The 13,636-nt window shown below is 30.3% G+C and overlaps 1 pseudogene; it reads right to left on the bottom strand.

The window, feature by feature from the left end:
- Positions 1-329: 329 nt before the first annotated feature.
- Positions 330-10,245, bottom strand: LOC114170275 (annotated as a pseudogene).
- Positions 10,246-13,636: the final 3,391 nt, after the last annotated feature.

Here is a 13,636-nt window from a genome sequence, read left to right on the forward strand (position 1 = left end):
AATTAAAGTGGTATGTGAAGTTAATATTTGATTTCATTGAATATTATTGTCAACCACAAACAACAAAAATATGACTAATAAACTACTTTGTTAATATAAGAATAAAAAAGAAAAAAATTACATACCTAGAATGTATCCTTTGGTATTGAAGTTCATAAATTTGTTTTGTACAGAATTTCCTTTTGTATACAATGACTTCTTTGTTCAACTTTTTCTGTACCATGATTTTCCTACATAGCAGAAAATAACATAAATCAATTGATATATATTTATAACAGTTTTAAAATGAAAAAAAAAATAGAAATGACATACCTATAATTGATTTCTTTTCAAAGAGTTTCAAAAATTTCTTTGTACACAACGTTTTTAGTTGTGTTTGTTACCTTTCCATCTTCATCCAATATAAGTATTTTCAATCCTCTTTTGGTTTTGACTCTAGAAATAGCAACATATAGTTGGCCATGTGTGAATATAGGTTGTGGAAGATAAAGGCCGACTCTAGAAAGTGTTTGTCCTTGACTTTTGTTAATCGTCATTGCAAAGCATAAAGATATCGGAAACTGTCTTCTTTGAAATTTGAAAGGCAAACCTGAATCAGATGGCACTAAATCCATTCTTGGTATAAAAATCCTGTCACCAATGTTTTTTCTAGTAATTACAGTTGCACATATTACATTCTTGCCTAAATGGTTGACTTGCAATCTTGTGCCATTACATAGACCTTTCGCTTGATCAATGTTTCTCAAGAGCATAATTGGAACACCTGTTTTCAACTTCAGTTTATGATTTGGTATCCCTGAACATTTGATATCATTTAAAAATTCAGATGTAAACCATTCAGATTGCACTTAATCTTGTTCATCAGATTGGCAAGGTGTATCTGAACTTAAATAAGTCACCTCTTCACCACCAATTAAAGACAACATGAAATCATTTACTTGCTCTACAGAATCATTTGTTGGGCACAAAATTGCTCCATCATCAAAATAATTAGGATTCAACAATTTAACCACAAATTGAGGATAGACAAATTCAACCAATGCCAATAAAGGTAAATCTGTGTTTGTAATCAAGATCTGTTCTGGAATTTCAACCATGCACTCACCATTCTCATTTAGATCCATTTTCCCATCTCCAATGTTCAATATCCAATCAACAAATTCTTGAATATCATTGGCTATTTCAGTATTTGATGTAGTACTTAATCTCATGTTCTTGGATAACTTTAGCACTTTACAACAATTCCATAACTCTGAATAGTTGATTGATGATTTTATGATATCAAACCTAGATCCTTTTTTGATAACTGGTAGAATTTGTCTAAAGTCACCTCCCAAGACAACTGCTTTGCCACCAAATGGTTTGTCTTTATTGGCATCATCAACATTTCGCATAATATCTCTTAGTGTTCTATCAAATGCCTCAAAGCACATTCTATTCATCATTGGTGCTTCATCCCAGATAATCAAACTGGTTGCCATAAGAAGTTTTGCCCTGAGACTACCTTGTGCTATGTTGCAAGTTGATTCATCATTAATTAACAGTGGGATGCAAAAGGTAGAGTGTGCTGTTTTTCCACTAGGAAGTAATAAAGAAGCAATTCCACTTGATGCTACGTTCAAAACAATCATGCCCTTGCTTCTTAGACCAGCCGACAATGTCTTCCACATAAAAGTCTTACCTGTACCACCATAGCCATATAAGAAAAAGAATCCTCCCTTCTTTGAAAGAACTGCTGTCATGATATCCTGATATACATGAATTTGTTCATCATTCAGTGCTTTAAACAAACTGTCATGTTCTTTGCCATGTCTTGTTTATTATATTGGAGCTCATCAACAATAAATCTATTATTTAACGTATGTACATCTGAAAGATCAAGTTGAGGTAATGAAGAATAATCTTTCAAACTTCTACCATTTGACATTAGCATTTCCTCTATTTCCAGCAGACATACTTTTTGTAATTCAGCAGTCTGAATTTGAAGACCTGCAATAAGTAAATAATACAATTAAAATATATATGTATAGCAAATTAAAAAAAAATATGAAATACCTGGTAAGTTCATCTCCTTCCTTTTTTGGTACAAAATTCCATCACATAAGATACTCCAAGTAGAATTCCAAACTATATATGGTTTAGAAATTGTATTCATCGACAACAAAGTAACAAATAATCTTCTAAGTTGATACCCAGAAGCAAATTCACTTGCTTCTTTGATTGCATCAATATATTCTTTGTCGTCAGCCAACAATCCCAAAACATAGCAAGCTTCTTGGTATGTTTCATAATACTTTCCATCAATTGTCTTAATGCTTTGATAATCAATACAACCTTTTTGAATGGTCAGTAATATCCTCAAATAATAAAGTTCTCCAGAACCAGGAGGAATATAAGTAAGTCTACCAATGTTGTAGCCTTTCTTCCTTGGTTTCCATTCTTTTTCTTTGGCAAACCACACAAATTTGCTTGAAAATTCTGAATAAGTCAATTGTTTTCCTTCCTTATAAACTTTATTAGCCTCAAACCAAGCTAGAAACATTGTGTTAGCATTTTCGTATCTGTTGAAGACCACATTAATATCATCATCATCTTTAAACAAAGCTGATTGTTGGCCAGGAAGATGAAAGGTCAATCTCTGAACAGGAGGCCATTTGTGATGGATGTCAAAAGCAAATATTCTCCAAGCAGCTTCACATGGTGATAGATACCTACAATCGTAATACCTTTTGATCTCATCAATAATGGTTGATTTTTCAGACTGTGCAGAGTTGTTGCTTATTTTAAGAGTAGCTCTGTCGGGACCTTTGTTCACATATTTGAACAAATATTTTATTGAATTGGTCTTGTTGCAATACTCTGTATTGACGTGTGCTTGATACCTCATTAGAAGTGGTGGATTGTAAGGAACAACACTTCTATTGTCCAGCTTAATTCCATTCTTCTCAACAAATCTACCATTATCAAGTCTTCTATAGCATGGATATCCTTCTTCATCAATTGAAGTCGAAGATGTGAATTTTTTTGGATAAAATTTAGAACATCTTCCTTCCTTCATGCAAGGTGAATTATGTCTTGCAGGTCTGCATGGTCCATGAATCATGTAACTTGAGACAACTTTTTCCAATTTGGGGTACAAATTAGCATTTGGCAATTCAGCTGATATTACTTTATCAATATCAGTTGAATTCTTCAACTTGCTTTCTCCATCCAACCATAAAAGTATATGTGCATGAGGTAAACCTCTTTTTTGGAATTCTACTGTGTACATTCCTGCATATATAAATAAAAAATAAATATAGTTTTCAGAATCTAATTTAATATAAATTTATAAAATGTATATTACTTCATATATAACATACCTGCAGTGCTTTTTCCAAAGAAGTCATTTTTCTTAAAATTTGTCATCATTTCATCCAGCTTCATCTTGAACACTCTACATACAATATCAGGTCTATCTGAAGCTGATAAGCCTTTTGCTAAGACAAATTCTTTTATTTCACTCCAATTCACATTGCATGTTATAGTAATGAACAAATCCGGATATCCAATTTTTTTACAAATTGCCATAGCATCTTGACAATTGTTGAACATGTATCTGGTACCACCAGTGAAAGAAGCAGGCAAGACAATACGTCTTCCAATTAAAGAAGGATTTGTCTCTCCTCTATTAACAGCTTCTTGTAATCCATTAAGAATATCACAGCGAATTAACTTCTGATTCGCTCTGATGAATGACAACCTTTGGGCTTCAACCATTGTATAGCAATCGACCAGAAACTGTTGGAACAATCTGCATGCATTCACAATATTTCCTGCTTCTACAGCTCTTTGTTGTATTCTAAAGACAATAAATTCTCGCAAAGAAATTCTAACTCTTACCCTGAATTTTGTTTTTGAATGAGATTCTCTTATTGGGATATCCTCTTGATAACCATCTTCTCTATATGGAAACATGAGAGGATATTGCAGTGGAATGAAAGCTGTGTGAGTTTCGTGCAGTCTGGTTAATTCACCAGAACATTTTTTGACCACTATATCTCTGCCTACATCCATATTGCCAAAATCACCAACTATAAGTGCAGCTATTTCATCACATGAAGGTGTATTGTAGACTCTAGGGTCTTTGTTTCTGCCTCTAAATAGTCTTAGCGTGAAATCTGATTCCATATGTTCCAGTGACAAATCTCTTACTCTTCTAAAAGATTTCGCAAGAACATTGTGATTGTCAATCATTTGAATCAAATCAGCAACCAATGATTCATCTATAACAGATTCCTTGGTGTTTGAACTAAAAAATAATAAAGAGAATACATGTCAACACATGTATTTAAATATTTCATATAATGAAATTATTTAATATATTCACTGACCTGAAATGCTTGACTTTGTTAGTCATTTCATTTTCGGTATCATATATGTACAGCTGTGCAAACTTTGGCTTTGATCCATGCTCTAACAATAAACTGCCAATACGGTGATAGTTCTGTCCATTCAGAATAAATTGTGGTGGAGCAGAACCATTGTTCATTGAATTATCAATCTTACCACCAATTGAAGTAAATGAAAACATGCTATTGTATAGTCTTATGTTTTGTAGAAATGATTTGCTTCTCTGATCTTCACCATTTAACAAACCTTCAAGAAGATTAGGTGGTCTTTTTAATAGTGGAATTTGGACTTTTCCCTTTTGACAACACAATGAGAATTCAACTCCCTTTGAGGTGTTACATTTTTCTGCTCTTTCTTTATACTAAAGTTGAGCTTTACAGTATTGGCATTCCAAGCAAGGTTCTCCAATATTGAGCAGTTCTGAACATCATTACAAAACATTAGCATGAAAATGCGTATATTTTAATCTGCAGTTATATACAATTGTGTTGGACATTATGTACCTTGTAACTCTCCTTTGCAATACAATTCGTTTGTAGTTGTAGTACTTGTAGTATGTTCTTCAATATTAGTAAGATGAAAACTAATTAATGATTTCAAAGGAATTTATATTAACATCAATAAGTTTAATATCTGAATTACCATCATCTCTTATCGTTGCTGAATCATCATTTGTTGTGTCTGAATAATTATGTTGTCTTCTTGGTTCATCATCAAGATTGAATCTATTTTGAAGTGATTGTATGACTTGAAAAGGATATTTGACAACTTTATTCTTAGAAACAGAATGCGACTCATTTACAACCTCTAATCTCCCACCTATGGAAAAGAATAGAAAACAATTGTCCTACCTGCATTGGCATTGTGAGTATGAATCCAAATGTACTTACCTGCACTGGAATTGTAATTATTTTGTCCATAATTTCTCTGACTGTTATTGTTAAAAGCTGGAGTCATTCAAAAACATTGATATAAATTTTAAAATTGTCATTTAAATAAGTATATAAGAAATTAAGAATAATGTAGAAATATATCGAAAGGACTATGGTAAGTTAAAGTAGAAGTTGCAGATTGTGAAGTGATTTGTTGTTCAACTAAAGTACTTGAAAAACTTGAGAATTTGTTGACAGTTACTGCATTGAAACGAAGGTTAGTTTAAAGTGCTACGGAATTAATATTATTCATAAACAATGTTAAAATTAAGTTGGAAGAACTTCAGAACTGACCAATTTGTCTATGAAATATTGAATTGATATTGTGAAGGTTGTTGTTATTGTTGTCAACATCTGGAAAAGGATTATTGTAGAAGCATTGTTATTAAAGAAATAAACAAAAAGACTTCATTGATTCATTTAACAACAATCTGTAAAGATATAGCTTAGAAAAAAAAATTTACTAATATCCAACTGTTGTAATGGATTCCTGTCTATATTTTTTTGAAATGATCTTTCAGATACAGTTGGTTTATCTGTGATTAAAACAACAAAGATGTTTGAGTATGCATCTGTGTTGTGACAATCCAAAACATAAAGTTACAAATATATATATAAAAAGAAATCCTGAAATTTGTTTACTTTGAGAAGAATGGTTTGCAAATTTAGTTTTCTTTCTTGCATTCTCTTCTTTGTCATCTGCAACATAAAAAAACATACAAACATACAAATGCATCATTTTTAAATAAATTATTGATGAAGAATTAGAAAACATAAATGGTTTAAGTAAGATATTAATGACTTACATGAATGTTGATTACTTCATCCATAGAAACTTTGTTGTAGCACCAGTTTCCTTCTGAGCCTTGCATTTTTACAATCGTTATGCTCCATTATAGTACAGAAATGTTATGGAATAGTTTCAAAGGTTACAATGGAAGAAGCAAAAATAAAGGTAAGTTGACTCAATGGATGGAAAAGTGTTTACTATTTTATTACTATATTGATGAATGTCTTTGTTAAACTTTTTTGTCTAGCTTGTACCTCTAATCACAATTGTGGAAACAGAAATATATGTAATTATAATAGGAAGCAGTTGTTTCAGAAGACAAACATTAAAAATATAAAGAGCATGCAGTGCTGAGTGTTAATATATCAGAATCATTCATATATATAGCACTTATTTCAGAGTTGATTTGTTCTTGCAACTAACAAAACATTTGCTTTTTATGTAGGTACAATCAGACGTCTTTTTTATGCACTACTATATATAGTACAACAAAGAGGACTTTTTCATAGGAAGTATCTGCAATCTTAAACTCATTATGTGTCAAAATGATAACATACAGTGAGTGTATGCACATACTAAAGCAACATACATCCATACATATGATTATAGAACAAATAACTTTTCATTATTCGTCCAACTATATATCTTTCAATTGCATCATATATATTTCATTTGAATTATAGAACAAAATAATTTTATTTATGAATATCATACCATAACATGTATCACTTTTCATCTTTCAGAGGAATTCAGAGAAACTTCAAAGAGATTTCATTGATAAGAAGGTAGAACTATACATATGCATTGCTGAAAATAAAAAAAAAAGCTTCTAGGATGAAAACTACATAAGTGGCAGAAATAAAAACAAAACTATTTATACTAACTGTAAATTAAAAATTACAATATGTTAGCACTTTGACATTCTGATTGCTTTTCATGTGGTCCACTTCAAACACCAAGTCAATAGTTTGATGAAATCCATGAGCATTACAAAATTCCTTCCAACCACTTCCAATTTTGCTAGACTTCTTAGGATGATTTCTCAACAGTAGTTTGCACTTCACTGTTTTATGCGGTCCATAAAGAAAAATGTATTTAAATCTTCCTTGACGAAGATAATTGCCAAAATCAGCTGGCAAATCCTAAAACATACATAAAGTATTAATGAAATTAGTATATGGATTAAATTTTTAAACTAATTTCGAAACATAAATCAAAATATGAAAGAAACATCCATTTAGTAAAAAATATGAAATGAATCTCACCAGATGGCTAGCATTGCATTGATTTGGATTCAGAAATATGAAGAAATGCAACTTCGGTCCATTGAAAAGGGGTTGATCTGCCTCAATTCTTTTAAGAAAACGTGCAATAGACGAAGGTTTGCATTTACTGGGAAAAATAGTGATGTGGAAGCAAGAATCACCCACATATCCAAAATAAATAGTGTGAAAATCGTGAAGTTCATATATGTGCCTTAATTCAGTCCATCCTCCAATTAGCATTGGTTTTTGTAAATTCTTGTTATAAGTAACCACATGTCTATTGCCTTCTTTATCTCTTAAAGTCCATTGACGCTCAAGATCGTCATCATAAAGAATGGCGAATGCACGATCCACAAAACCAACAACCTCGAAAGACAGAATTTTTTAAAGAAAAGAATGGATTAGTTAAGGTTAAAATCAGGATATTGTAAAAGAGAAGAAGAAATCCGTCACAGAAATAGAAAGAGTAGAAGAAATCTTGTAAAAGAAAATATGTCTGAAAAATTTGACAATGAACTTACCTCGTCCTGAAGGTGAATAATAGAGAACTGGTACCTACTCATTCTATTAATAACGTCATCTTCATTGAAGTTGTTTTCCATTTGCTTCGACTTTGAGAGAGATAGTAGAGTAAAAGTTGGAAGAATGTAGAATATGATTTAACTGATCTTGAAGTTTAATCTTCATGGTAGAATGGAGATGAATATTTATTTACAGAAGACAAATGACACATGAAAAGACGGGACGATTACAAATAAATTCTTCAACAGTAATGTAATTATTACTGCATTGGAAAATGGGAGGACGATAATAACAGAATAAAACATTAAAAAGATATAACGTTATTAAAGATATATTAAATTATTCTATTATGCTACACAATATAATAATATAATATATGTAATATATACCAATAACAAATTTCCAAAAATGAACTTCTGTAATATATAATATTATACGTAAAAATATAATATTTCATTCGTACTTATTGTATAAAAATATCTCAATTATATCGTACAAAGTTTAATAAGTTAGTAATTAAGAGAAGATAAGTCAAAAAAAATAGTCAATCAAAATTGTATATGGCATCCAATTCTGTTGTGACAACTTAAAATCTGTCAACAGATAATTCCTTTGCCATATTTATCTTATTTATGAAAAGTAAATATTATGAAAAATAGACATTTATAAATTATGTTATGAGAAAAAATAGATATATCTTATTTATGAGTCACACAAGTTTAAAGAAAAAATCTTTTTCACAAAAGATATGTTATTTACGACTTTCATTACATCATGCTACAAAATGAAATCAATTTTAGTAAGTTTTGATGTATCTGGTAGTCATATTTGTTGACAAAAATTGAAAAATGTCAACAATATCTTGTGCACCAGCGTATGAAATAATTTAAAATCTAAATAATGTAACTCAAAAGCGCATAATATTGTTATCATGAAATTGAACATAGAAGTTGTAGTTCAGATGAAATTAAAGATGAAATTTAACATAGAAGTTGTAGTTCAGATGAATTTAAAGACAAAACGATGCGTAGACATATTACATTCCCAAAATGAAAGGCATAAAAAAATTGTCTTCAAATAGAATAACTAAAAGTGGATCTCAAATCACTGTTTTTTCCTTCTTAATATTTCTTTTTAAAAGCTTCAATGGAACATTGTCTTCTTCGATGGATTCAAGTGATGCAGTCTTCTTTCCAGATTCTCTCTTATGTGAACTGTTAGCATCATCGTTGGTTAGATTATCTTGGATTAGTTCAGGTGATTGGGATCCACACTCAATTGTTTCTTTGGTAAATCGGACTAATAAATCCTACAGTATTAAAAGTAAATTTATTAAAAGTAAATCCACATTCAAAATTGATAACATTATTAAAAGTATTAAAAAAATAATTCATGTCAAAAACATTTATATAATTTGTATACCTCTGAAATATTAACGGTGGACTCATTGACTATACGCATTTTTTCCCTACTAAACTCACCATTCCTAGCATAAACATCCTTCAAATAGGTAGAAATAATGAGATTATAAAAAAGAAAAAGATAACTGCATTATAAAGAGATTATAATGTAACAAATTTGATCGTAAATTACATCTTACCACAAATTTCAACGAAGAATCATTGAAAATTTGTCAATTATATCATCATCAACACATATTTTCTTCACTCTGAAAGACTGCTCAAGTTTGAAATTCTGATCGTTCCTACTTTCCACTTTAAAAGGCAGACTTCTATCAACTAACTCATAAAACTACTTAGGCAAATTTCCAGAAGAATTCATCTACAAAAAGAAAATAATTAAACATTGTGTAATTAAATATATAAGTGGATATATTGAAGAGTATACCTTATCATGAGTGTCTAACATATCAGCACAAGTTTTTTTGAAAAGGGTAGTTGCATCCCTATCAAAGAGGACAAATGTAATTACAATGTTGTTTTAAATTGACATTAATATTAAAAAACAATTCGTTAACCTTGGAAAGACTTTTATAACATGCTTGTTACACTTCTCACAAAAGAACATCTTGGATTCTGGATAAACAGCTTTGTTGCACACACAAGCAGTATACCACCAGTCATCGTCAACCAAAATATGCTTAATTGTTCCAAACAATATGTAAGTGGTGACCTTTCAATATAAAAAACATTAATCAAGGGATTATTGTGAATAAGAAAAATTGCACAATAATAAAAAAATCTATTCTAACCTCTTTACAATCTTTTAGACCTTGAATGGTGGTTCTAGGTGTAAGTGTTAAAAAGTCCTCTTCGATAGTATTTTTGGAAGTCTGTGAAAGTTGCGTTAATCCTTGAAAGGGAGATTCATTGTTCTCAAACATTCTGTGCAAAAGAAAATATAGTTGCACTCATAAATAATAAATCTATTATTGAATGTATGTAGATCTGAAATATCAAGTTGAGGAAATGAAGGATAATTTGCATTACAAAGTAACGAAAATATTGTTACAAAAATGGATTATAAAGTTCGAATAAACTGAAGAACAATTTCAATATTACCTTGATTTAAGTTCAGATGCTTCCTTGAAGTTAACATTGTACTTAATACGGGTGCAGAACTTACAATTTTGAACTTGAACCTTATCTATATTTAAAATTATAGTGTATGTGAGAGTAACATGGAATAAGTAGTACAAAGTACTTTGTAAAAGTAATAACAAAATTTTACCTTGAAAAGTTTTGACTTTCGCAAATTCTATACTTACAGCAGCATTTTGTACTTCTCCACTTGAAAGAAATACATTCAGTTCATCCACATAAATACCAAACAAAGTACACTCTATTTGAAACCTAAAAATTAAAGTGCAATATAATGGCATGTAGTTATTTGAAAAGAAATATAAAAGGAATTTAATATAGTATAGATATACAATACCAATCAGCTTCTATTGCTATGACATTTAATTTTGTTGTCTTTCCATCAACTTGCAATTCTCTTTCAGTCCCCACTCCGACCAGTAATCCCAAAATATCTAAAATGCAATTCATAAATGTTAAATCATATACTTTAACAAAAAATGTTTATTAATAAAAATATTAATAGTATTGGAACTAAAAAGATTGACTTACCAACCAAATAATCAGTATCAAATGCAGTGGTTCTCAATAAAGACAAAGGTGTGTATTGTGGTTTAATATCAGGAACCAAATTAACATTAAGCAAAGAAACTTTTGTACCAAACTGGAAATTTATCTTATAAGGGTGGTGTGTTGTTCTGTATATTCCAGAATTCGGAGCAACACTGAAGTTTTGTATGGCATAAACATGGCCTTCAGAAATGTCATTCTGAAATTTGTAAATTAGAGTACGTCTAATTGAAGCATGTATTTTAGAACCCTGAAACAGATAAAAATAACATATATAAATTTAAGTATAAATATGTTTAGCATACGAATATTTAATTCATACAAATTTGTAAACGAAAGTAGGTGTAATGGAAGAATTTAAAGAATAACATTAATAATAACCTCTTTGTCTTGAATAACGAACTCCATGGAAAAAGGACACCTCTGTTTAGTGAAATCAGGAACAAACCATGAACGAATGACCCTAGCGATAATATTCCAATTTTCCTTCTGGGGACTTACTTCGCTTACGCTCTAACTTTGGTTTGGAACTTCACAGAGAGACATGTTGAACTCACAACAACAATATTGAAAAATGAAAAGTAAAAAAGTCAGGATTAGATTCGAGACATATTTATACTTACATAGATAAATAAGGAACTAATAAGACAAAATTGTAATTCATACAACTAAAGTAAAGAAATACCAAAAAAAGGTTGAAATAATAACTTTATCAGAATCTATTTTTTATTAGTCAAAGGAGAGTAAAAGAAGTGTAACGATTAATCAAGACGTGGATATGGCAATTTTTGAAATGGTAGAAGAAAGCAAAAAGTAGAATATATTCAAATAAGGACTCTTCAAACATGGAGTACCAACGTTTTGACAGAAGTCATGCGAATATATGTTGGTGAAACCTGCAAATAACAGTTATTGATGTCAGAAGAAATAAAGTATTCATATTGATTTATTGACAAGTTTCATAGAAAAGGAAAATTAAGAGAAAAACATTCTGATGAAAATAAAGCATGAAGCAGATGACTTGAAAGTGAATAAAAAAATTTTTGGCGTGATGGATTAAGCAGTGAACAATTAATTGAAACAGTAATGTGGAAACAATCAAAAACTGCATATACATGCTGGTTTCTTATGCATTCACGAAAGAGGAAATGTAGAAAAAAGTGATACCAAACAATAATGTCTTAGACGAAATTTCAGAACTGCAAATCTCATATCATTTCATCTGTAAAGCAAGACTACTATATTTGTACATAAAACAAATGAAGTACATACCTGTGGTGACTGGAAACGTTAATGGCTTGTAAGAATACGTGAATGGATGTGAAACGTGTTCTGGATGAAGAAACTGTGTTGGATCTCTACAAAAAGTCAAATAAAAGTGTGGTGTAGAAAAGCCAAAGAATCTTCTAGGAGAAGGAACTTTGTTAGAAACTTTGAGGAGAAGGCACTGGGTTGGATTATTTAAGTTAATAACATAAAAAAAATAAAATAAAAAGAAATATAAATAGTACAATTAAATATTTAATGAAATGACAGATGCTTACAGCAGAAGAAATCTCATGGAAGGTGGAAGATAAAGAAACATAATGAAGCAGTGCAATATGTCATATCAATAGACATTGAAATAAAATATTATAAAAGTATTATAAGGGATGTGTATGAAAAATGTTCTGGAAAGTTATATATTTAAATATATATAAAAAAATTTTAAAACGCAGAGACATGATATGATTTGTGTCTAACAGTAATTAAATGCCACAGATTTACGTATATGGAAGAAGATATGGAGCAGGTATGAGTAAATAACTTTGCAGAAGTTCAAAATACACATAGTTAAACATATACATATATATAATATAATAATAAACAACTAAACTTCATACAAAAAATACAGATTATAAATCTGTTAAGTAATATTGTTTATAGATTCTTCATAGCGGATGATAATAATCATTTATATTAAGAAGAACATTGACATCATTGCTTGCTTGTTGACCGTCAACCTCAAAAAGAATTAAATCTTTTTCCTCCAGTCCATGAACTTCACGAAAATGTTTCCATCCACTTCCTATCTTGACTGATCTAGGTCTAATCAACAACTTGCATTCAACTCGTGCCTTTGGACCGTAAAGCACAATGTGTGAGAACTGAGTGTTGGCAAAATATTGACGTAAGTCTGAATTTAAGCCCTGAAAATAAGAAATATAAGAAATAATATCAAAAACAATTGATTTTGTATGTGTCAAGGTTAAAAAGAATAAATGAAGTTTTCTGTACAGATTGTATTCAATGATCGAAAAAGAAGATAAAAAAAGTCACCAGAAAGCTTGCTTTGCAGTTGTACTTAGAAAGCCGGAACTCAAAATGAATTAACTTGGATCTTATGAGAGGAGCATTTGTTCGAACATGACTTAGGAATTTATGGACAGTTGATTCTGAACAGTGATCGTAAAAGTGTATTTCAAAAGCAGAATTCCCAGTATGCCTTAAATAACATAGTTTGGGTGGTTGAACTTGATAAAACTTTCTTATATCAACCCAGCCATCAGTAATTCGCGGACCATAAGTATTCATGTTGAAGGTAACATGGTGAACATGGCCTTTTTTATCAGAAATAGTCCAACG

The sequence above is a fragment of the Vigna unguiculata genome, chromosome 11 (assembly GCF_004118075.2).
Source record: "Vigna unguiculata cultivar IT97K-499-35 chromosome 11, ASM411807v1, whole genome shotgun sequence".
Lineage (NCBI taxonomy): Eukaryota > Viridiplantae > Streptophyta > Magnoliopsida > Fabales > Fabaceae > Vigna > Vigna unguiculata.